Here is a 26,487-nt window from a genome sequence, read left to right on the forward strand (position 1 = left end):
TTCCTCAGCCAGCTTTGTGGACTTCAACTCTGGGAATTGAAGTCCACAAGTCTTAAAGTTACCAAAGTTGGAGACCCCTGAATTAAACCATCTTCCATAGTTCTGTGTGTCACCACTCTGGAATAGGGACCCAGAGCATTAAGGAAGGAAATTAACATACAGGTAGTCCTTGAATTACAACCACAATTGAGCCAAAAACTTCTGCTGCTAAGCGAGACAGTTGATGGGGAGAGCTGGATTTGCTTAAGGATCTTGTGATTCACTTAATGGCCGTGGTGACTCACTTAACACCTGTTCACCGCAAAAAAAAAAAAATGTAAGACTGGGTGTGATTCGGTCTAACAACTTCATCACTTAACAACAGAAGTTCTAATCCCACTTGTAAGTTTAAGGCTACTGTATTTTTCACCAGCTCAGACTGGCATTACTAAAATCTTCTGGAGTTTAATTCTTGCTTCCTTGACCTTGACATCTGAGCTTATGATTAACCTGGTACATATAAAGGAAAAATCAACATGTGGTTTAGAAGAATGGAACACGACCCAAAGCACTAGGAACTTTTACTTTCCCACCTAGATCACTGTCAGAAGTCCAGGCATTTTTCTAAAGGTGAGAGTTAGCATAAAAGCTTTCCGGAAAGTAACACGAAACGAGAACATTGCATTTAAGTAGACAAACTAAGTTAATATGGATCATGATAGAAAGCAGAAGTAAAGCGGCGGCTTAGCGGTGGCTAAGTGATGAATATACTTGCCTCCCACTCAGTAGGTTGAGAGTTCAAACCTAGGTAGTAGCAGATGTTTCTCTGCGAGAGCATGAAGAAAAAAAAATGTCTGCTGTGAACTCTGCGTGGTGTCAGGAAGGGCATCCGGCAAGTAAACGCTCAGCTCCATCCAGTCGTTCCGACTCTATCCCAAATTAAAGGATTACAGGAAGGATGTAAAAAGGGAGGATGATAGAAACCAGGAGTCAAATTTCATTCATCACAACCCAAATGGAGCAGGGAAGGCAGTTAGAAGAAATGACATTACATTTGGCATCATAGTGCATGCTAAAAGGCCTCGGCCTTTGAGCCTTTTCCTCAAGAACATAGAGGCATTGTGTTGTGTCTGCGCCCCCCGAGCCGGGCCCCCTGCCAGAAAGTGACTTGGAAAGTGAGGGGGAAGGGCCGTCAGGACTTACCTCTGGAGCATCGGCTTCCCTGGCTTAGCTCCAGGAGCCAGAGGCAGCCCAGGTGGAGGAGATAACGAGGCCTCCGTCCCCTGACTCTTTCCCCCCCAAGGCCACGCCTCCAGACCCGGCTGATGGCAATCAGGCCTGGTTGGATCCTAGGTTTCGTAGGCAGGAGAGGGGGAACAACAGAAGCAGGGGTGGGGCAGGCCTAGGAAGTGCTGAGTCATGGAGCCACACCCCACAGGATATAAAAGCAGCAAGGGCTGCTGTACCTCTTTGTAGCAAGCAAATCAACTGCTTAACTAGAGCTGAAGTACTGTTTGTTCCTGGTTGACTCATCAAGAGAGATAACAGAGACACTTGGCAGACGTTCGCTATTTTGCTGCCAGAGCTGATAGTGCCGGCTAATTAAGTCATAGCTCAGACTGAGGCGAGGGGGACAGAACACATTGATTGGATCTGTGAATCTTAATTTGGTAGCCCTGAGGGTTGCCAGCTACTAAGTAAAATCAGTTACAAAAACAGGTCCTACGCCAAAGCAATAAGATTACTATTTTATACAGAAGCAAGGCAATGGTGTAAGCTAGTTATCATCTAACAGTAGCCCTCTTCTTATGACCATAATTGGGACCAGACCTATCACTAAGCCATGATGTCGCTGTGTAAGTCATGTGACCACCTCATTTTATCACCTTTTTTGCTGTGGTCATTAAGCGAATCACTGAGTCATTAAGTGAACCCGGCTTCCCCCATTGGCTTTGTTTGTTGGAAGTGGGCTAGGAAGGTTGCAAATGATGAATACGTAGTCCTGGGGTGTGCATAACCCCTATAAATATATGCTGGTTGTGAATCACCCGAATTGCAATCATATGACCCCAAGAATTAGTGATGTTGCTTAAGTGTGGGAACTGGTCGTAAGTCAGTTTTTTTGGTGCTATTGTAACTTCAAGTGGTTGCTTAATGATGTTTGTAAGCTGAGGACTAACTGTATCTACTTACCTACTTATCTCTCCCTCCTTACCAATCCACGCACCCATCCACCTACCTGTTAGACGCAAACAACCAGATCCATACAAGTAAAGCTACTCGTTCGCCGAACTACGACGACTGCGAGGTTCCCCCGCCTCGCAGGAATGGCCCTCCAAACTATCAAGGGCTTACCTTAACGAAGGGTCTTGGGACCCAGAGAGGTGGCATGCGGCCAAGAAGAAGTTGTGGGGTTTTTTAAACAGTTTTTTAAATAAGGGTTTTTTAAGGGGGGGGAGGGATTTGGCGGGTGGGGGTGAGAACCCGCCGGGAGGATCCAGCCCTGTGCTGGTTCGCGACACTATTCCATCTTGTCTGAAGGCAGGGGAGGGCGTTCCAGGTTTAGAGGGTTGTTCAATCTGTACGGTAAGTGGGAGAGGCAGATATGGCGGGGAGGGGCCGTATCGTGTTGAGGGAGCACGCTCGATGTTTGAGGCGATCGCGTGCTCCGGCCCCTCAGTCCCGACCCGTTCCCGGGTGGCCATGATCCTCAGAGCTTGGATCTTCGGCTGATGTTATGTAATGCTCGGTCCGTGGTTAATAAGGCCCCCCTGATTTGCGATCTTATTCAGGGGGGGTCCGCGGACCTTATGAGTATTACGGGAACCTGGTTGGGCCCGGAGGGGGGGGTCCCCCTTGTTGAGATGTGCCCTCCAGGTTTCCGGGCATTTCATCAGCCGAGGTCCAAGGTAGGTGGGGGTGGCGGTTGTTATTAAGGAGGATCTAGAGCCGAGGGAGACCACTGTTCCTCAGATTGCCGGCTGTGAATCCCTCTATGTGCGGTGGGGCCATAGGAATCAGTTGGGCTTGGTGATCGCGTACCTGGCTCCTTGCTGCGTGACCACAGCCCTGCCTGAGCTGTTGGAGGTACTCGCTGCTGTGGCGGTTGAGACCCCCAGACTCATAGTCATGGGGGATTTTAACCTGCCATCAGTTGGCTTGTCATCGACGGCAGCTCGGGAGTTCCTGGCTTCCATGACGGCCTTGGACCTGATTCGAGTAAATGATGGCCCTACGCACACGGGGGGAGGCACACTGGATCTGATTTATATCTCTGGACAGTGGTTAAATGATCTGGTGTTAGATGATTTAGTAACAGAACCAATGTCATGGTCGGATCATTTTCTCCTTCGCCTAGACTTCCGAACCGCCATTCACCACCGCGGGAGACGGAACCTACGGTGGTTCCGTCCCAGGCGCCTGATGGACCCGAGAGGTTCCTGGCGGAGCTTGGGCCATTCCTGAGGAACTGGCCCACGGCACGACTGAGGAACTGGTCGTGGCCTGGGAACAGGCGGCGGCGGGGCCTTGGACCGTGTCGTGCCTTTGCGACCTCTGACCCGGCGGAGATCTCGTCCGGCCCCTTGGTACTCCGAGGGGCTGAGGGAGATGAAGCGCGGAGAAGGCGCCTGGAGAGCACCTGGAGGTCCAGTCGCTCCAGCTGATCGGACACTAGTTGGGTCCTATTCTAGGACCTACCTAGTGGCAATGAGGAAGCGGCGTTCTCGCCTCCACCCTCATTGCGTCGGCAGATAACCGCCCGGCCGCCCTGTTTGGTGACCCGCTCTCTCCTACATCAGGAGGTGCGGGATGACCCTTGCAGGGGACGAGCCGAGGAGTTTAGTGGTTATCTATCGATAAAATCGCTCAGCTGAGGGACGGTCTGGACGAATTTGGGATGATCAAGCGAGGGAGAGGAGGCACGTCTTGTTGAGTCCATTTGGGATGAGTTTGACCCTGTGGCTCCGAGGGGCGTGGACAGGTTGTTGGGGAGGCTGCACGGCACGACATGTTTACTGGACCCGTGCCCTTCCTGGCTGGTACTGGCCACTCAGGCGGTGACACGAGGCTGGCTCCAGAGGATTATCAACGCTTCTTTGTTGGAAGGGGTTTTCCCTGCCGCCTTGAAAGAGGCGGTGGTGAGACCCTTCCTTAAGAAGCCCTCCCTGGACCCAGCTATTTTGGGTAATTATCGTCCAGTCTCCAACCTTCGCTTTGTTGCGAAGGTTGTAGAGAGTGCCGTGGCGCGACAGCTACCCCAATACCTGGATGAAGATGTCTATCTAGACCCGTTCCAGTCCGGCTTCCGACCCGGATACAGCACGGAGACAGCTTTGGTCGCATTGGTGGATGATCTCTGGAGGGCCAGGGACAGGGGTTATTCCTCTGCCCTGGTCCTATTAGACCTCTCAGCGGCGTTCGATACCATCGACCATGGTATCTTGCTGCGCCGGTTGGGGGGATTGGGAGTGGGAGGCACCGTATATCGGTGGTTCTCCTCCTATCTCTCCGACCGACGCAGACGGTGTTGACAGGGGCAGAGGTCACCGCGAGGGGCCTCACTTGTGGGGTCCCGCAGGGTCGATTCTCTCGCCCTGTTGTTCAACATCTACATGAAGCCGCTGGGTGAGATCATCAGTGGTTTCGGGTGAGATACCAGCAGTACGCTGATGATACTCAGCTGTACTTTTCCACCCCGGCCACCCCAATGAAGTTGTTGAAGTGCTGTCCCGGTGTTTGGAAGCCGACGGGTCTGGATGGGGAGAAACAGGCTCAAGCTTAATCCTCCAAGACGGAGTGGCTGTGGATGCCGGCATCCCGATTCAGTCAGCTGCAGCCGCAGCTGGCTGTTGGAGGCAGTTATTGGCCCCAAAGGACAGGGTGCGCAACTTAGGTGTCCTCCTGGATGATCGGCTGTCGTTTGAAGATCATTTGACGGCCGTCTCCAGGAGGGCCTTCCACCAGGTTCGCCTGGTCCGCAGTTGCGCCTTCCTTGATCGGGATGCCTTATGCACAGTCACTCATGCGCTCGTTACCTCTCGCTTGGATTACTGTAATGCTCTCTACATGGGGCTCCCCTTGAGGTGCACTCGGAGGCTTCAGTTAGTCCAGAATGCAGCTGCGCGGGTGATAGAGGGAGCTACGCGTAGCTCCCATGTAACACCGCTCCTGCGCAGACTGCACTGGCTGCCTGTGGCCTTCCGAGTGCACTTTAAGGTGTTGGTTACGACCTTTAAAACGCTCCATGGCTTAGGACCTGGGTACTTACGGGACCGCCTGCTGTTATCACACGCCTCCCACCGACCCGTACGCTCCCATAGAGAGGGACTTCTCAGGGTGCCGTCCGCCAAACAATGTCGGCTGGCGGCCCCCAGGGGAAGGGCCTTCTCTGTGGGGGCTCCCACACTCTGGAACGAGCTTCCCCCGGGTTTACGCCAAATACCTGACCTTCGGACATTCCGTCGCGAACTGAAGACACATCTTTTTATCCGCGCGGGGCTGGTTTAAATTGGAATTTAATTTTTAAACGGGGTTTTTAGTATGGTAAATTTTAATATGGTTAAATTTATTAATTTTTAAACGGGGTTTTTTAGTATGGCAAATTTTAATCTTCAGGCTAATTTAAATAAGTTTTTTAAATTGTATTTTAACCTGTATATTGTATTGCTGGTTTTATCTTGCCTGTACACTGCCCTGAGTCCTTCGGGAGAAGGGCGGTATAAAAATCAAATAAATAAATAAATAAAAATAAATAAAAGAACTAAGGAGAAATTTCCTGATACAATAATTATCTTCTAGTCTTCTAGTCCAACCCCCTGCTCAGGCAGGAAACCCTATATCACTTTAGACAAATGGTTGTCCAACCTCTTTTTAAAATCTTCCAGTGTTGGAGCATCCACAACTTCTGGAAGCAAGTTGTTCCACTGAATAATTATCGTATCAGGAAATTCCTTTTTAGTTTTAGGTTATAAGAAGCAATGGATGGAAACTAATCAAGGAGAGAAAGAAGCAACTTAGAACTAAGGAGAAAATTCCTGAAAGTTAGAACAATCAATAAGTGGAACGACTTGCCTGCAGAAGTTGTGAATGCTCCAACACTGGAAATTTTTAAGAAGATGCTGGATAACCATCTGACTGAGATGGTGTAGGGTTTCCTGCCTGGGCAGGGGGTTGGACTAGAAGACCTCCAAGGTCCAAGGCATGGCTTGGTGGGCGTGGCATGGCTTGGTGGGCATGAAAAGGGAAGGAGACAGTAAAATCCCCATTTCCACCCCACTCCAGCGGAAGGATACTGTAAAATCCCCATTTCCACCCCACTCCAGGGGAAGGATACTGTAAAATACCCATTTCTACCCCATTCCGGGAGAAGGATACTGTAAAATACCCATTTCCACCCCACTCCAGGGGAAGGATACTGTAAAATACCCATTCCCTCCCACCCCACTAACCTGCTTTCCAGCTCCGTTCTGTGCAGAGCAAACAAAAGAAGACGCAGCCAATCAGCTGGGACTCTGATCAGCTGGGATTCGGGAGGCAGCAAATAGGTGGGGGCGGGGCCAACCAGAGGTGGTATTTACCGGTTCTCCGAACTACTCAAAATTTCCACTACCCTACCAGTTCTCCAGAACCTGTTATTCAGAACTGGCTGAATAACCACCTCTGATACAATGCATGTCAAAATGGGGCTGGCCTTGGATTGCACAGTGGCAGCTGCCTCTGAGTTTCTGAGGCGACTCTGCTAGGAGTCTGCTCCCTTGTATGCGAACCGAACCGAGAAACTCTCTCTTCAATTGGCATTCGTGATGGGACCCTCCTCAAGAGTTATTCTTGTTTTAAGCATTGATTAGGTTGACAAAGTAACTTCTAGTCCAGGGGTCTCCAACCTTGGCACCTTTAAGACTTGTGGACTTCAACTCCCAGCTTTGCTGGCTGAGGGATTCTGGGAGTTGAAGTCCGCAAGTCTTAAAGTTGCCAAGGTTGGAGACCCCAGTTCTAGTCCATCCGTGGTCCTTTTCTCAGTTTCATCCTGCTCAGACAAGATTATGCCAGTAATAGGGGAAGAATTATGGGGCAACAGGAGGGCTGTGTCATTGATCTGAGTTACCAGAAAGAATGAATTGACTCATTTTACATCTTTAAACCTTCCGCGGTTCAGATAATAATTGCAGCATGTATTAAATAAACAGCTCCTTAGTTGAAACAAATCAACCTTACTAAAGGATGATCAATTATCAGCCATTATCTGGCACGCTTTGTGGAGTTCTTCATCATGAATTATGTGATATTTAGTGTCACATAAGCAGTTATTGCAGACGGCATTATAGAACCAGGCTTAAATAGCACTTAGACTTCTATACCGCTTCACGGTCCTTTTACAGCCCTCTCTAAGCGGTTTACAGAGTCAGCATATTTTCCCCCAACAATCTGGGTCCTCATTTTACCCACCTCGGAAGGATGGAGTCAGCCTTGAGCCAGTCAGGATCGAACTGCTGACGGTGGGCAGAGTCGGCCCGCAATACTGCATTCTAACCATTTCGCCACCATGGTTATTTAATGAATAATCTAGGTTCTTAATTGGATGAACAGAGAAGCTCGACCAACACTGTAGGCATGTGAAAGAAGTCATAATAGGGCTGAAAGGCTGTCGCGGTGTTTGTCAACCTGGGCTACTTTAAAACGTATGGGCTTCAATTCCCCAGCCAGCTATAGGACTCTAGATCTGTAGTCTCTAGATTTTTTCCTTCCCACTTTAGTTCTAGATAGGATGATATTTCATTGGACAGAATGAGAGTGGAAGAGCAGGTGGCAGCTGTGACTTTGCTTCCATTTCTGGATGTGGTGGCCCTTCTCACCATCCTAATCACTTCACAGTTGGATTACTGTGATGCACTTTAGATGGGGTTGCCCTTGAAGATCCTTTGGTCCAGAATATGTTAGTTACAAGCACACCTCAGTACATCCATTAACCCTGCTACTTTGCAAGAGAGGGTTACCAGTGGACTTCTGAGTGCAAGCCAAAGTTCCAGTGGTCATCTATGACAAGGGTCACCAACCTTTCGGACTTCAGGGACCATTAAATTCATAATTTTAAATCTCACGGTCCACTAATATAATCTGCCTAATGACCGGCTGGGTGGGCGTGGCTAGGTTGGTCGTATGACAGTGGGTGTGGTCGACTCGATGTCACTCATATCAAGGGGCATCTCACCAGCCTCTATTCACCTCTCCCCTCCCAGTCACTCCTCGCCTGCCCGCCTGGGCTCCTTAGGGCCCCAACAGGAAGCGTTGTTGGAGCTAAGCAGCCACCATGAGAAAGAGTTGGCAAAACAGCTCAGTTCAAATTGGATCTGACCGAAGAGGAGGCTCAACAGAAGCACCTCACTGAGGACTTAAAAGCACAAGCTTTCCAAGCAGAGGGAAGACCTGTGGGAGTTCAAGGCCAGGTACCAGTGCCTGGAGGCTCAGTGGGCTGAGATGGTCAGCCAGTTCCAGGCCATGATGCAGTCCCACTAGAACGAGGTCCCCCTGCTCTTTGCCACCAGCAGTGCTTCCCTCCAGCCTTCACCCAAAGCCCTGCACCAGGAGGCTGACACGGACCTCAAGTCAGAATTTTGGTCCCACTCCGACCCACACAAAAAGACCCCGATAGGGAAGACTGCAGCGGCACAAGCATTCATTGCACGTATCCATCCCAAAGGCTGTAGTTGAGGACCCCTAATTTAGTTTAACTCATAGAATCATCTATTGTAATGTCCTTCCTCTCAAAGATTACTTCAGCTTTAATTGCAATAATACAAGAGCAACCAATAGATTTAAACTTAATGTCAACCGCTTTAATCTAGATTGCAGAAAATATGACTTCTGTTACAGAATCATCAGTGCTTGGAATACTTTACCTGACTCTGTGGTCCCTTCCCAAAATCCTAAAAGCTTTAACCAAAAACTTTCTACTATTGACCTCACCCCATTCCTAAGAGGACCATAAGGGGCGTGCATAAGCGCACAAACGTGCCTACCCTTCCTGTCCTATTGTTTTTCTTTTCTTCTTCATATATATATATGCTTATACCTTTATATACTATATAACCTTTCTGTATGATAGTTACATATATTGTTGTGACAAAATAAATAAATAAAAATAAATAAATAGTGCAATATAAAAAATGCAAATAATTTTTCTGCGGACCACCAAAATTTTCTCATGGACCACCAGTTGGTGACCGCTGATCTATGAAACCTCTCATGGTGTCAGACCTGAATATTTACAGGATTGTCTTTCTCCAGTTGTTTCCACCCATCTGATAACATCTGGCAGGGTCCCATCATTAAACAAGGCCACCTTATGGGACCCAAGAGATACTTCCTCTCTGTTGCTCTGTTTGGTATAATAACTCCAAAGAGGTTCGTGCAGCTCCAACTTTCTGGCTTTTAACAGTCATTCAGCAAAGATAGAAAAACCGTTTGACTGTCGTGAGAAAGCAACCCGAACCACTCCTGGAAAGCCTCCATAGTCGTTTTATTGCTCGACTATTTTATAAGAATCTCACCAGACTGGCTGCATTCCCTTGGGAATGGCAAGATAAGGATTCAATAAGGAGGGAAGGCCTGTGCCGCTTTCTGCAATGCAAGGATTCTAAGCTTGTCTCTCTCTTGATACCACCTTCCAGTCTAACTGGAAATTCCACCAGACGTAAAAGTCTGTTGTGACCGAGGCCAAGTAGTTATTACTAAACACAATTCAGTCCTCAACAAACTTATTTTATTAAAACAGCTGGGAATTAATTCATTCTCGGCTTCGTCCAAAATAAAATTCTTTATATAAATAATTTTTATTTCCATTTTCCAACATCATATTTATGTGCAAACTATTATCCATCATTAATCATTAATTTTCATTTATTACTGATTCAGGCCTGCCCGATTGCCACTTCCTTTCTTCACAACCTCCCTCTCTACCCTCTATTACTTTCACATCCTTCATCTCCTTCGCTTTACTACTTCCTCTCCTCCTTCTCCACTCCTCCCTTCTTACCCTATCTAACCTTCTTATTCCCCTCCTCCTTCTCTACTCTTTCCTACCTACTTTCTTCCCTCCTTCTACTTCTCTCTCCTTTTCTTTCTGAAATGGCAGTCGAGCATCCCCAATATCATTTTAAATTTTATTTTCATATCTTCAAAAATTACTGTACATTAATAATCAATCCATGTATCATTTCCCCCCCTTCCCCCCCCTCCCCCTTCCCCCCCCCAGACTTCCCAGAGCAAATACCGGGTATTATGACCAACAATCACAAGCTAAAGTATACAAAATATACATAACCTCCCACCTTTAAAAATTTAAAACTTTAGATCCCCTCACAATAAAAATAAAGAGATAGGAAAGAATAATAAAAAGAAAAAAAGAAAAGAAGTAATACCAACTTCACAAATTACTTTTTCTTACAGTCCATTTTTAAAATTAATCCATCTTCTCAAATTCAATTTTTTTTTCCACTTGTATATTCCTTCAAATTTCATAAGTCCATTTCTCAAATTACAGTCCATCTTCTCGAACTCAAATTTTCATCACTTATATATTTCTTCAGTTGCCATAACATTTAATGTCCGTTCTTCTTAGAGTCCATTTTAAAAATTAGTCCATCTTCTAAAATTCAATTTTTTTTTCACCCACTTGTATATTCCTTCAAATTTCATAAGTCCATTTCTTAAATTACAATCCAGCTTCTCAAATTCAAATTTTCATCACTTATATATTTCTTCAATTGTCATAACATTTAATATCCAATCTTCCAATACTACTCAATTAAAACAAATAATCATTTAAACTACATCCACAATATAACAGTAAACAGTTAAAATCATTACATCCACATTATCTAAATTCATAAATTTCACTTTCCATCCTTCACAATTAAATAATATCATCCCATAGATTTATACCATACAAATAGCAAATAACAAAAATCCTATAATTTATATCCTAAACAAATCAATTCCAAAAATTAACCATAATCATCATATTCACATCTTAAACATTCCTCCCCTCTCCCATTCTATTTTCCATCATTTCCAAACCAATTAACTTAGCATCTAACAACAAAGGATTCCCACTCTTTAAAACATTAATATAAAAATGTCTCGCTTTCATAACTGAATTAAGAAAATACTTTCTGCCTCTAAAATTCACTGACAAACCCATTGGAACTTCCCATCTAAAATATATCTGATGTTTCTTAAACTCATCCACTAAAAAAGCAAATTCTCTTCTCTTTCTTAACATTTTAGGAGGAATTTCCTTCATCATTTTATATCTTGTCCCAATATTTAAAAATTTAAAACTTTAGATCCCCTCACAATAAAAATAAAGAGATAGGAAAGAATAATAAAAAGAAAAAAAGAAAAGAAGTAATACCAACTTCACAAATTACTTTTTCTTACAGTCCATTTTTAAAATTAATCCATCTTCTCAAATTCAATTTTTTTTTCCATTTGTATATTCCTTCAAATTTCATAAGTCCATTTCTCAAATTACAGTCCATCTTCTCAAACTCAGATTTTCATCACTTATATATTTCTTCAGTTGCCATAACATTTAATGTCCGTTCTTCTTAGAGTCCATTTTAAAAATTAGTCCATCTTCTAAAATTCAATTTTTTTTTCACTCACTTGTATATTCCTTCAAATTTCATAAGTCCATTTCTTAAATTACAATTCAGCTTCTCAAATTCAAATTTTCATCACTTATATATTTCTTCAATTGTCATAACATTTAATATCCAATCTTCCAATACTACTCAATTAAAACAAATAATCATTTAAACTACATCCACAATATAACAGTAAACAGTTAAAATCATTACATCCACATTATCTAAATTCATAAATTTCACTTTCCATCCTTCACAATTAAATAATATCATCCCATAGATTTATACCATACAAATAGCAAATAACAAAAATCCTATAATTTATATCCTAAACAAATCAATTCCAAAAATTAACCATAATCATCATATTCACATCTTAAACATTCCTCCCCTCTCCCATTCTATTTTCCATCATTTCCAAACCAATTAACTTAGCATCTAACAACAAAGGATTCCCACTCTTTAAAACATTAATATAAAAATGTCTCGCTTTCATAACTGAATTAAGAAAATACTTTCTGCCTCTAAAATTCACTGACAAACCCATTGGAACTTCCCATCTAAAATATATCTGATGTTTCTTAAACTCATCCACTAAAAAAGCAAATTCTCTTCTCTTTCTTAACATTTTAGGAGGAATTTCCTTCATTTTTATATCTTGTCCCAATATTTGAAATTTATTTTTATAAAAGGCTTGCAAAATTTCATACCTAACCTTTTTAGTTGTAAAATAAATAACCACATCCCTCGGTACTCTATTTTGTCTTGCCCACCAAGAATTAACACAATAAATTCTTTCAATATTAATCTCAAAATCTTCTGGCTCCACACCCTTTATCTGAGCAAAGGCTTGCGTAAAATCTCTTTAAATTTTCCTTCCTATTTTGCTTCAAACCCCTCACCCTTATAGCATATTCCATTAATCTATATTGTAATATTACTCTTTCTTCATCTGCCCTATCTACCTTTGCCTGTATATCTTCCATCTTATTATCTAAGTTCCAATTGTTTTGATTTTTTTGAATTTCCTCTATTTTCCTTTGCAACTCTAAATTAGCTTTATTAATTTCTGCAAGATCATCCTCCATCTGAATACAAGAGCTTAATATTTGCGCAATTGCATCCTTTAACATTTTCATTTCCTCTTCTGCTCTTCCACCACTTCCTTAAAATCCAACATCTCTTTCTCTATTTTCCTTTGCAACTCTAAATTAGCTTTATTAATTTCTGCAAGATCATCCTCCATCTGAATACAAGAGCTTAATATTTGCGCAATTGCATCCTTTACCATTTTCATTTCCCTCTTCTGCTCTTCCACCACTTCCTTAAAATCCAACATCTCTTTCTCTATTTTCCTTTGCAACTCTAAATTAGCTTTATTAATTTCTGCAAGATCATCTTCCATCTTATTATCTAAGTTCCAATTGTTTTGATTTTTTTGAATTTCCTCTATTTTCCTTTGCAACTCTAAATTAGCTGTATTAATTTCTGCAAGATCATCCTCCATCTGAATACAAGAGTTTAATATTTGCGCAATTGCATCCTTTACCATTTTCATTTCCCTCTTCTGCTCTTCCACTACTTCCTTAAACTCCAACATCTCTTTCTCTATTTCATCAAATTTTTGATCTATTTCTAAAAAATGACTCTCCAAAAACTCCTGTAAAGAATTTCTTAATTCCTTTTTGATTTCTTCTTTTAATTTTTGAATCTGAACTGAAAAAATTTCAAAGTTTTTAATGACTTTTGCCACTATTTGCTTAAAAGCCATTTTTTTAAAAAATATAACTTAATAACGGACCAAGAAAAAAAAAATTAAAAAAGAAAAATTCAAAAAACTTTTCTTCTAAATCACTATATTCCCAAAGAAGAAGAAAAAATATAAATCATAAAATTCTCGTTTCTTCCATTTAGTCAGTACCTTCCTATATATCTTCTATTTCGACACTAGCTGTTAGTAAGCATTTCTTTAACTTTCGTTTTCAGTACACACATTCCACAAAACCGCCATTTGCTTTCTTCTCTCCTATCTTCGCAGCAAATATATCCTCAGGGGCTTGCAGTCTTCTTACAAACAAGTGCTAGAACTCCAGTTTCTGCTCCGTCCACGTTACAATCCATCATAAATCAATTCCTGCCGTGGAAATTGGACACTTCGTTTGTCTGCCATAAAGGCATATGCCTCCCCCAGCCAGGAGCTTATCAGGCTATGGAAGGAGAACTCTCCGCAAGCCTCAGAAGCTTCTGTGGCTATATTTGGGTGTCTCAACTTCAGCCTGAATGCTCATCTCTCCCTCTTTGCCCGAGGGAGAGAATTCCAAGCTGTTGGACCAGATTTACAATGTCCTGACAGCTCTACAGACTAGGGAGTTAGCAGCCTAATCAAAGCTGCTTCTCCACGAAGCGGAGCCATACCGGAACCAAAATAAAATTCTTAATAACCAGTCCGTCGGCCTTATCGCCAACCTTTGATGTCTTTGGCAACCTGTCAAAGGCTTTTCTTGGGAAAAACCCTACAAAGTTCAAGAGACGCTGACAAGAAGCATAGAAATCAACGTTGCTTTCCTACAAAGAACCCAACGGCTCGTTGCTACTCTTTTAAGCCTTATGGGAGGGGCCAATCATGTTCTGGCCTTACTCCCGAGTTGTCCTTTTTGCTTCAGCTGCTCTTGCCTTCTGGCAGCTCTTCGCATGCGTGCACTAGGAACAGGCTCCTCCTGTTCCTCTGACTCTCTGCTGTCCTCCTCTGGAGGCTCCGGAGTCCATGCATCACTCCCAGATGGCCCTGGCCCCATCTCTGCCTCCGATGCAGAGCCCTCATCTGGGCCTTCCCCTGACTCCAGGACTGGCCCATTGTCCTCCACAGCCTCCTCACTGTCCGACTCTACTGCCAGGTCCGCAGGCTGCTGGCGGACCACAACAGTTTCCCCTGTCCAGTCATATCCGACTCTAGCAGGTGGTGTTCATTTCTGTTTCTTAGCCAAGGGAGCCAGCACTGTCTAAAGACATTTCCATGATCATGTGACCACCATGACAATATGCCAAAGAGCATGGAACATTGTTACCTTCCCACCAAAGCATATTGCTCCATCTACTCGTATTTGTGTGCTTCTGAACTGTTAGATTTGCAAGAACTGGAGCAATGGAACAGGAGCTCACCCTGTTGCACAGTGCCCGGGTCTCGAACCTGGACTGTCAGCTTTCGAGTTGACAAGCTCAGCGTCTTTAACCACTAAGCCACTGCGCCCCTTTGAGCTTCCAGGTCATTGGGTCTTTGCAGAATCCATTGAGTGTCGATCCCATTTGTCATAAAAATTACCATTATCACACACAGACCCCAAGAGACATATGCACTATCTTTTGCTACCAATTTGGACAATTTATTCCTCATCCCACAAACTTCCAGACTACAAGTGAATTGGGCTAGAAAATATCCGTGGATATTTTTGGCCATCATTATCTGCTCTGATGGGCTGCTGTGTTCAGGTAGATTCTCCAGACAGTCGCTTAATATTTGTCCCCCAAAACCTAAAGAAAGATCAAGACATTTTGCAAGAGGAAATAGGTTCTCTTGAGCAAATAGACGAGATACATCGGCTAAACCAAGCCCTTTTTGTGTGTACAATGGGCCTCTTTTCCTGCGCTCTGTAGCTGAAAGCACACAGCAGGCTCTAAGAAATCTTGAGCTGTGAATGCAATGCCTCATGTCCAACTTTACAGTTGGACCAGCCCTTCTGCCCCTCCTCCTTTCTCCCCCACCTTTCTGGAGAACCTGGGTGTTTTTTTTCCCCCTCTCACTGAATGTTGCTCCTGGTTGATCTATCTGTCTCCCCTTGTTGTCCTGAAAAATCTAGAAGGAAGGTGGGTTTGCTCTGAAGTTAAAAGGTGGATTTGATCAGCAGGGAAGAAGTTAATTAAACTTGGAAGGAAGAAGAAAACTTCTCTTGTGCCTTGGGACTGGAAGGAATTAAACAGAGACGACTATGGCTGGTTTATTTTTCCTTGGAATATTTTTATCTCAACTTTTAGCCATCACTTCTGCTCAGGTAAGACTCTTTTGCCTTTTGGAAGGCCAGAACATCAATCATATAGCATGGAGAGCTAAATTGATTGTTATACTTATGGATCCAATATCCTCCTTTAAAACAATTCATGATGATGGTTTCTTGCTATATATAACAGAATTGGAGGTCTTCTAGTCCAACCCTCTGTAGGAAACCCTATAACATTTCAGACAAATGGTTGTCCAATCTCTTCTTCAAAACCTCCAGTGTTGGAGCGCTCACAACTGTTCCACTGATGAATTATTGTATCAGGAAATTTCTCCTTAGTTCTAGGTTGCTTCTCTCCAACCTTTGATGTCTTTGGCAACCTGTCAAAGGCTTTTCTTGGGAAAAACCCTACAAAGTTCAAGAGACGCTGACAAGAAGCACAGAAATCAACGTTGCTTTCCTACAAAGAACCCAACGGCTCGTTGCTACTCTTTTAAGCCTTATGGGAGGGGCCAATCATGTTCTGGCCTTACTCCCGAGTTGTCCTTTTTGCTTCAGCTGCTCTTGCCTTCTGGCAGCTCTTCGCATGCGTGCACTAGGAACAGGCTCCTCCTGTTCCTCTGACTCTCTGCTGTCCTCCTCTGGAGGCTCCGGAGTCCATGCATCACTCCCAGATGGCCCTGGCCCCATCTCTGCCTCCGATGCAGAGCCCTCATCTGGGCCTTCCCCTGACTCCAGGACTGGCCCATTGTCCTCCACAGCCTCCTCACTGTCCGACTCTACTGCCAGGTCCGCAGGCTGCTGGCGGACCACAACAGTTTCCCCTGTCCAGTCATATCCGACTCTAGCAGGTGGTGTTCATTTCTGTTTCTTAGCCAAGGGAGCCAGCACTGTCTAAAGACATTTCCATGATCATGTGACCACCATGACAATATGCCAAAGAGCATGGAACATTGTTACCTTCCCACCAAAGCATATTGCTCCATCTACTCGTATTTGTGTGCTTCTGAACTGTTAGATTTGCAAGAACTGGAGCAATGGAACAGGAGCTCACCCTGTTGCACAGTGCCCGGGTCTCGAACCTGGACTGTCAGCTTTCGAGTTGACAAGCTCAGCGTCTTTAACCACTAAGCCACTGCGCCCCTTTGAGCTTCCAGGTCATTGGGTCTTTGCAGAATCCATTGAGTGTCGTATCCCATTTGTCAAAAAAATTACCATTATCACACACAGACCCCAAGAGACATATGCACTATCTTTTGCTACCAATTTGGACAATTTATTCCTCATCCCACAAACTTCCAGACTACAAGTGAATTGGGCTAGAAAATATCCGTGGATATTTTTGGCCATCATTATCTGCTCTGATGGGCTGCTGTGTTCAGGTAGATTCTCCAGACAGTCGCTTAATATTTGTCCCCCAAAACCTAAAGAAAGATCAAGACATTTTGCAAGAGGAAATAGGTTCTCTTGAGCAAATAGACGAGATACATCGGCTAAACCAAGCCCTTTTTGTGTGTACAATGGGCCTCTTTTCCTGCGCTCTGTAGCTGAAAGCACACAGCAGGCTCTAAGAAATCTTGAGCTGTGAATGCAATGCCTCATGTCCAACTTTACAGTTGGACCAGCCCTTCTGCCCCTCCTCCTTTCTCCCCCACCTTTCTGGAGAACCTGGGTGTTTTTTTTCCCCCTCTCACTGAATGTTGCTCCTGGTTGATCTATCTGTCTCCCCTTGTTGTCCTGAAAAATCTAGAAGGAAGGTGGGTTTGCTCTGAAGTTAAAAGGTGGATTTGATCAGCAGGGAAGAAGTTAATTAAACTTGGAAGGAAGAAGAAAACTTCTCTTGTGCCTTGGGACTGGAAGGAATTAAACAGAGACGACTATGGCTGGTTTATTTTTCCTTGGAATATTTTTATCTCAACTTTTAGCCATCACTTCTGCTCAGGTAAGACTCTTTTGCCTTTTGGAAGGCCAGAACATCAATCATATAGCATGGAGAGCTAAATTGATTGTTATACTTATGGATCCAATATCCTCCTTTAAAACAATTCATGATGATGGTTTCTTGCTATATATAACAGAATTGGAGGTCTTCTAGTCCAACCCTCTGTAGGAAACCCTATAACATTTCAGACAAATGGTTGTCCAATCTCTTCTTCAAAACCTCCAGTGTTGGAGCGCTCACAACTGTTCCACTGATGAATTATTGTATCAGGAAATTTCTCCTTAGTTCTAGGTTGCTTCTCTCCTTGATTAGTTTCCACCCATTGCTTCTTGTTCTACCCTCAGGTGCTTTGGAGAACAGCCCGACTCCCTCTTCTTTGTGGCAACCCCTGAGATATTGGAACACTGCTATTATGTCTCCCCTAGTCCGTCTTTTCATTAAACTAGACATACCCAGTTCCTGCAACCGTTCTTCATATGTTTTAGCCTCCAGTCCCCTAATCATCTTTGTTGCTCTTCTCTGCACTCTTTCTAGAGTCTCAGCATCTTTTTTACATCGCGGCGACAAAACTGAATGCAATATTCCAGGTGTGGCCTTACCAAGGCATTCCTAATGCATTTCACAGTTCAGTCTGATGGCACCACTTTCTAAATACCGGCAGTGTTTTATTTTCAGCTCTAGGTATGCAGGGGGGGGGGGAAGATGCCATAAAGGTTTCTTTATGTGGGTGGAAAAAAAAATCTTGGTCCCAGAAAGAAACTTTCAACCAATTTGGTCCTACAAAGGTTTCATTGTATAGCAAGATTTGCTCCCATCTGAGGAGAGATTTCCGATTCCTGAATTGGGCTGCAGAAAACATCCTGTGCACTTTGATTTGCTAATTAAGAAAGTGATACTTTCTCCATTATCAGCCACCTTAACCGGTTTTAGGTTCTTTTTAAAAATATATATTTTTTTAACAGGATAAATAAATGCCTTGACTTATATTGGCCTCAAATGCACTTGAAGTAGAGAACTAAATTAAATTGTGAATGCAGCTGAAAATACAGAGCTGAGGAGATTTTGTACCTTGTGAAACTTAATCCTTCCACCTGAAGCATTTTTCCCCAAACTGACTTTTTGCCCCATTTGACAACCGTTCTTCATATGTTTTAGCCTCCAGTCCCTAATCATCTTTGTTGCTCTTCTCTGCACTCTTTCTAGAGTCTCAGCATCTTTTTACATCATGGCGACAAAACTGAATGCAATATTCCAGGTGTGGCCTTACCAAGGCATTCTAATGCATTTCACAGTTCAGTCTGATGGCACCACTTTCTAAATACCGGCAGTGTTTTATTTTCAGCTCTAGGTATGCAGGGGGGGGGGGGGAAGATGCCATAAAGGTTTCTTTATGTGGGTGGAAAAAAAAATCTTGGTCCCAGAAAGAAACTTTCAACCAATTTGGTCCTACAAAGGTTTCATTGTATAGCAAGATTTGCTCCCATCTGAGGAGAGATTTCCGATTCCTGAATTGGGCTGCAGAAAACATCCTGTGCACTTTGATTTGCTAATTAAGAAAGTGATACTTTCTCCATTATCAGCCACCTTAACCGGTTTTAGGTTCTTTTTAAAAATATATATTTTTTTAACAGGATAAATAAATGCCTTGACTTATATTGGCCTCAAATGCACTTGAAGTAGAGAACTAAATTAAATTGTGAATGCAGCTGAAAATACAGAGCTGAGGAGATTTTGTACCTTGTGAAACTTAATCCTTCCACCTGAAGCATTTTTCCCCCAAACTGACTTTTTGCCTTTTTTTTAAATCCTCCCTATTTTTTTATTTTTTATTTTTACAAAAGAATGAAAAAGGGAATTGAAAATAGTTTAACTACAAATCCTCCCTATTTTTTTATTTTTTATTTTTACAAAAGAATGTAAAAGGGAATTGAAAATAGTTTAACTACAGTGTGTAACTTGTTGCTGGCAATCCTTATGATTTATATTGATATATTGATCATCAATTGTGTTGTAAATGTTGTACCTTGATGAAGGTATCTTTTCTTTTACGTACACTGAGAGCATATGCACCAAGACAAATTCCTTGTGTGTCCAATCACACTTGGCCAATAAAAAAAAAAAAAAAAATTCTATTCTATTCTATTCTATTCTATTCTATTCTATTCTATTCTATTCTATTCTATTCTATTCTATTCTATGACTTAAAACTTTCTATTATCTGATCCTGATCGGATTTGGAAGCCCAGCTCAGTAAAACTAGTCTAATTTTTACTCTAAGTTCCCAATTATGAAATTGGCTAAGAAAAATAGTCCCATTTATACATTCCTTTCTGAAAAGGTCAGGACATATACGGGGATGACAAAGATTAATTGCACATAAGTGAAACCTTCCTTTGGTACTCTCTAAAAAAAAACCACACTATTTAAAAACTTCTTTCTCAAGCATTTCTGCATGGAATTTGGTTTTAAGTAGCTGGAATTCAACCTTTAGGATAATATTTATTGTCTTATTTTTGTGGAAGTTGTCACCCAAAAATGGATCTTGAGTAAATCATTAGATGTCCCCAGTGCCGATTAGTTGTGTAACTAATTTTATGAGGGGTCCTTGGTGCTCTCTGAGCTTGGTTGTTTTCTTGCAGAAGTGTCATTACCAAACTAAATAACGTCATCGATTAATGCACTGATGATGTTACCTAGTTTGGTAATAAAACATCTTCAGGAAAGCAACAAAGATCAGAGAGTACCAAGGACCCCTCATTTCAACCCTGATCTATAAATATTCTTCTCAGAGCTAATTTTATTTCTGTAAGCTGCCTGGAGTCACTATGAGTGAATTGGGTGACCATATAACTTTTATTAATATATAAACAAATAAAAGAGATGTTATAGGTTTATGCAACTTTAGACACATACACACATGAAAAGAAGGAGTGAGGGTGATATGATAGCAATGTTTGGGCCGTGAAAATATTTGCAGATCCCTCGCATCCTGGACATAAACTGTTTCAACTCCTACCCTCAAAACGACGCTATAAAGCACTGCACACCAGAACAACTAGACACAAAAACAGTTTTTTCCCGAAGGCCATCACTCTGCTAAACAAATAATTCCCTCAACACTGTCAGACTATTTACTGAATCTGCACTACTATTAATCGTTTCATAGTTCCCATCACCCATCTCTTTCCACTTATGACTGTATGACTATAACTTGTTGCTGGCAATCCTTATGATTTATATTGATATATTGATCATCAATTGTGTTGTAAATGTTGTACCTTGATGAACGTATCTTCTCTTTTATGTACACTGAGAGCATATGCACCAAGACAAATTCCTTGTGTGTCCAATCACACTTGGCCAATAAATTCTATTCTATTCTATTCTATTCTATTCTATTCTATTCTATTCTATTCTATTCTATTCTATTCTATTCTATGTTCCAATATCTAAGGGGCTGCCACAAAGAAGCGGTGGTCAACCTATTCTCTAAAGAATCATTTTAAACCTTCCACCAAGCTACGCCATGCCCACCAAGCCACGCCCACAGAACCAGTAGTAAAAAAAATTGGATTTCACCATTACTTCACATATATAATACGGGTAGTCCTTGACTTACAACTATTCGTTTAGTGAGCAATGGCACTGAAATAAGTGACTTATGACTGATTTTCACACTTAATGACCATTGCAACATTCCCTTAAAATCTGGACAGTTGGCACTGGGAAAAAAGTGACATTATGACCATTTTCTCCCACTTATGGCCTTTGCAGCATTCCCCTGGTCACGTGATCAAAATTCAGCCGCTTGGCAACGGACTCATATTTATGACGGTTGCAGTGTCCCAGGGTCATGTGATCCCCTTCTGAGACCTTCTGACAAGCAAAGTCAACGGGGAAGCCAGATTCACATAACAACCGTGTTACTAACTTAACAACGGCAGTTATTCACCTAACAAGAGTGGCAAGAAAGATTGTAAAATGGGGCAAAACCTCATTTAACAACTGTCTCAGTTTACAAATAAAACAAAAACCACTGTCTCAGTTAGCAACAGTTAGCAATTTTGCGCTCCATTGTGGCCGTAAGTCGAGGACTACTTGCACTGAGATGCAAATAAGATAAATTTTAGTAGGTTAGGATCAGTGGCGAAATGTAAAATTTGTTACTAATGGTTCTGTGGGTGTGGCTTGGTGGGTGGGTAATGTGACTGGTTGGGCGTGGCCAACTTTTTTTTTTTTACTTTTAAAAGCATTTTTTCTACAACCTCTTCAGCCAAAGAGGTTGCAAAAAAATGCTTTTAAAAGCCTCTGACGATCAGGCAACTCAGCTGGGATGTCAGAGGCTTTTAAAAACATTTTTTAACAACTCTTTGGCCGAAGAGATTATAGAAAAAATGCTCTTAAAAGCCTCTGACGGTCCCAGCTGAGCCGCGCGATCATCAGAGGCTTTTTTTTTTTACTTTTAAAAGCATTTTTTCGGCTGAAGAGAAAAAGCTTTTAAAAGTAAAAAAAACCAAACCCTCTGATGATTACGTGGCTCAGCTGGGCATGGGGGGACCAAGAATTTTTGCTACCGGTTCTCTGGACCACCTGCCGCCATCGCTACCGGATAGGGCGATCCGCTCCGAACCAGGAACATTTCACCCCTGGTTAGGATACATTATAGTTTGGCGTTCCTTAATTCCCAGGAAGAAGGGCCTTCCCTGTGGTGGCTCCCTCCCTCTGGAACATCGTTTCCCCAGGGATAAGACTGGCTCCAACTCTGTTGCTCGTCTGCAAGGCCTTGAAGACATGGTTTAGTCAGCAGTCCTGTGAACCTCATTCAAAGAAGAATAAATTGTTTGTCCGGCTGTGTTGTTGCCTCCACACAAGTGGTGTGAGCGAGTAGAGGTTTAAACTGGGGATTTTTAACTTTGGGTTTTTAATGTTGCACGCCGCCTGGAACCACTCTCTGCAAGCTGCAAGGCTATATAAATCTGTTTAATATAAATAAAAATAAATAAGCTAAAGACAGTGGCATTGAATCCTCCCCATCGGGCATCTTTCAAATACGTTCAAAGAGGTCTCTTAATAGGGGGATGACAGCCACATCCCATCCTTGTCCCCTCCAACTGAAGAACGCTCTACTAAATGAATATAGATTGTTGTTGTTAGTTGCAAAGTTGTGTCCGACCCATCGCGACCCCATGGACAACGTTCCTCCAGACCTTCCTGTCCTCTACCATCCTCCGGAGTCCATTTAAGCTCACGCCGACTGCTTCAGTGATGCATATTTTGCGTTGTCGTGCACTACGTTCAAACAGTAACTTTTTTTCTGATGTGAGGCTTCAATTTTCCTCTCTCCAGAGGCCAGGATTCCGAGGCTTGCCTGGACCGCGGGGACCTCCAGGGTCACCTGGCAAGGATGGCATTGATGTAAGTATCAAGGAGGCCAGAGTTAATTCAGACTAGAACCTGAATGGGGTAGATTCCAGGGGGTGATACAGAAATACAATTTTATGTCACTTTATTCTACTTTACATGTATTAAATTATTTTATCCTATAACTACAGTAGGAAACCTTTTGGGGAAAGTGTATTTTTAAGGTTTGATGGCTAATAGCACCACATTTATTTATTTATCTGGAGTTTCAAGATAATCCTATTCCACTGCTGGAATGGCCAGGGAATAGCCCAGACCTTCACCCAATTGAAAATCTATGTTGTCGATCTAACAAGCCATGAAACTTGTTAGTCAGAAGCGACCCAGCAATAAAACCCAGTTAATAGAAGCCATCCTTCAATCTTGGTTTCACATTGTAACAGCTGCAGAACTAAAAGACTTGGTTCACTCCATGGGAAGACCTTGTAAGGCCATCATTCATGCTAAAGGTTACCCAACTAAGTATTAACTGACCTGGTGATAATTTTTATACAGCTCGTTTTTTCTATGGTGATAATTTTTGTTATATCTTGTTTTTTCCTACGCGTTTCACTTTTCTTCTTTATACTGCAACTGCTATTCTAATAGCAAATCCTTCATAAAAGTTATTGCATTACATTCTTGATTAAATTATCTTTCCATTGAAATATAATTTTCCATTGATATATAATTTTATGGTACGACTCCCCCCAAAAAGTGGTGTTATTAGCTAGTTTTAGAAAATTTTTACTTTTTTTGGCCACTACTGTATTGTATTTTACCCTACTCTCATTTTAAATTGTTTGTTTAGAACTCTATTGATAATATGTGTTTGAACCTGTACGTTGACATGGCCTATAGGCTAATCAATCAATCAATAAACATAAATTAGAAGGGCCGTGGTGGCTCAGGCTGTAAGAAGCCTGTTATTAAAACACAGCAGCCTGCAATTACTGCAGGTTCAAGTCCCACCAGGTCCAAGGTTGACTCAGCCTTCCATCCTTTATAAGGTAGGTAAAATGAGGACCCAGATTGTTGGGGGGGCAATAAGTTGACTTTGTAAATATACAAATAGAATGAGACTATTGCCTTACACACTGTAAGCCGCCCTGAGTCTTCGGAGAAGGGCGGGATATAAATGTAAACAAAAAAAAAAAGTTCAGACTAGAAGGGATAGAAGGTTATCGTGGTCAGCTACTGGATGATTTGCAGTGGATTTTATGAAGTTCTACGTAGCCTAAAATCCTTCCTTTCTCCTTTATGAGATTACCTCTGTCTATCTTTCTTGAGGAGGCACCAAGAAAAGTCAGTTAAGGCTTCTTCCTCAGGAAAAAATAAAAAGGCCACAATTGCTTGTCTGGGACAAATTCAAGCCCTGATTCACTTAAATTAAGGCAAAACAAAAGCTTAATCACGAATTACTAAAATGAATGTTTAAATACATGCTTCGTTGGAAAAGGCTGGTTTCACCCTGTGATCAACATTAACGTGAATTAATGAAATGTTAATGAAAACTGGCATCCATCAAGTTTTTGTATCCCTGTGGGAGGGGAAAAAAAGTCACAGTGATACATTTATATATTCTAGCAAAACAACAGGCCACACTTTGGAGAAAATAATTATTTTCTGCTATTTTAACATGGGCCCACCTCAGCATTACAGAGATACAGATAAACAGGGTTGGAAGGGACCTTCTAGGTCATCTAGTCCAACCCCCTGCCCAAGCAGGAGACCCTACACCATTTCTGACAGGTAGCAGTCCAGTCTCTTCTTGAAAGCCTCCAGTGATGAAGCTCCCACAACTTCCAAAGGCAACTTCTGCTCCATTGGTTGATCGTTCTCACTGTCAGAAAATTTCTCCTTATTTCCAGGTTGAATCTTTCCTTGGTCAGTTTCCATCCATGATTCCTTGTCTGGCCTTCAGGTGCTTTGGAAAATAACTTGACCCCCTCCTCTCTGTGGCAGCCTCTCAAATATTGGAATGCTGCTATTATGTCTCCCCTGGTCCTTCTCTTCTCTAGATAAGCCATGCCCATTTCCTGCAACCGTTCATTGTTAATACTACTCTCTTTTTCCTTCCCTATTTAGGGACAACCTGGGCCCCCAGGTCTGCCAGGACCACCAGTAAGTATTATTCTGTTGGTACAATATTATTTTGTTGGGACAATCTTCAAGAAATAGGTAGAAATAATTTTTGATAGGAAGGAGAGACCCAAGTATGGAAACAAAAAGGACTGCAAGAAAAACTACTAAATATCTGGCCAGTTTTTGAGGGAGGGAACATCTCCAGACCATTTTCTATTACCTCATTAGAATTTCTGAAGGAAGAAAGAGAGTTAAACCTGGAGAAGCTTCAAGCTTGAGAGATATGGGAATGAATGAGAAGCCAGACAAACATTGGAGCCTGCAGCCCGCACACCAGCTGGTAATTCGTTTATTAAAGCTGGGTATTCTTTCATCATGTTGTTACAGGTCTGTGATTGTTATATTGACAGAATAACAGAATTGGAAGGGACCTTGGAGGTCTTCTAGTCCAACCCCCCTGCTCCGGCAGGAAACCCTATACGATTTCAGACAAAGGGTTGTCCAATCTCTTCTTTAAAACTTCCAGCGATGGTGCACCCACAACTTCTGAAGGCAAACCGATCCACTGATTAATTGTTCTCACTGTCAGGAAATTTCTCCTTAGTTTCTAGATTGGTTCTTCTCTCCTTGATTAGTTTCCATCCGTTACTTCTTGTCCTGCCTTCAGGTCCTCTGGAGCAGGGGTCTCCAATCTTGGCAACTTTATGGCTTGTGGACTTCAACTCCCAGAATTCCTCAGCCAGCGCATGCTGGCTGAGGAATTTTGGGAGTTGAAGTCCACAAGTCATAAAGTTGTCAAGGTTGGAGACCCCTGCTCTGGAGAATAGGTTGACCCCACTTCTTCTTTGTGGCAGCCCCTCAAATGTTGGAAGTCTGCTATCATGCCAACTCTAGCCTTCCTCTTGGTTAGAAGAAACATGCCTAGTTCCCTCAATCATTCAACTTATGGTTTAGACCAGGGGTGAAATGCTCCCGGATCGGACCGTATCGTGTGATCCAGTAATGATTGTGGCCGGTAGTTCAGCGATCCAGTAGCGATGGTGGAGCAAATCTACGCCTGATGTGTCTGCGCCCCCCGAGCTGGGCCTCCTGCCAGAAAGTGACTTGAAAAGTGAGGGGGAAGAACCATCAGGACTTACCTCAGGAGCACCGGCTTCCCTGGCTCAGCTCCAGGAGCCAGAGGCAGGCCAGGTGAAGAGATAATGAGGCCTCCGTCCACTGACTCTTTCCCCCCCAGGCCACGCCTCCAGCTGATGGCAATCAGGCCTGGCTGGACCCTAGGTTTCGTAGGCAGGAGAGGCGGGAACAACAGAAGCAGGGGTGGGGCAGGCCTAGGAAGTGCTGAGTCATGGAGCCACACCCCACAGGATATAAAAGCAGCAAGGGCTGCTGTACCTCTTTGTAGCAAGCAAATCAACTGCTTAACTAGAGCTGAAGTACT

At 42.9% G+C, this 26,487-nt stretch overlaps 1 protein-coding gene across 1 annotated transcript in view; it reads left to right on the forward strand.

Moving 5' to 3' along the window:
- The first annotated feature begins 22,919 nt into the window (after positions 1-22,919).
- Positions 22,920-26,487, forward strand: part of COL9A3 (collagen type IX alpha 3 chain) — a 73,536-nt gene continuing 69,968 nt past the window's right edge. Inside the window, exons 1-2 of the mRNA XM_058178009.1 lie at positions 22,920-22,976; positions 25,050-25,085. The gene's annotated coding sequence lies outside the window, so the exon portion shown is untranslated. The remainder of the gene's footprint in view (positions 22,977-25,049; positions 25,086-26,487) is intronic.

This window comes from Ahaetulla prasina, chromosome 3 (genome assembly GCF_028640845.1).
Source record: "Ahaetulla prasina isolate Xishuangbanna chromosome 3, ASM2864084v1, whole genome shotgun sequence".
NCBI classification, from domain to species: domain Eukaryota; kingdom Metazoa; phylum Chordata; class Lepidosauria; order Squamata; family Colubridae; genus Ahaetulla; species Ahaetulla prasina.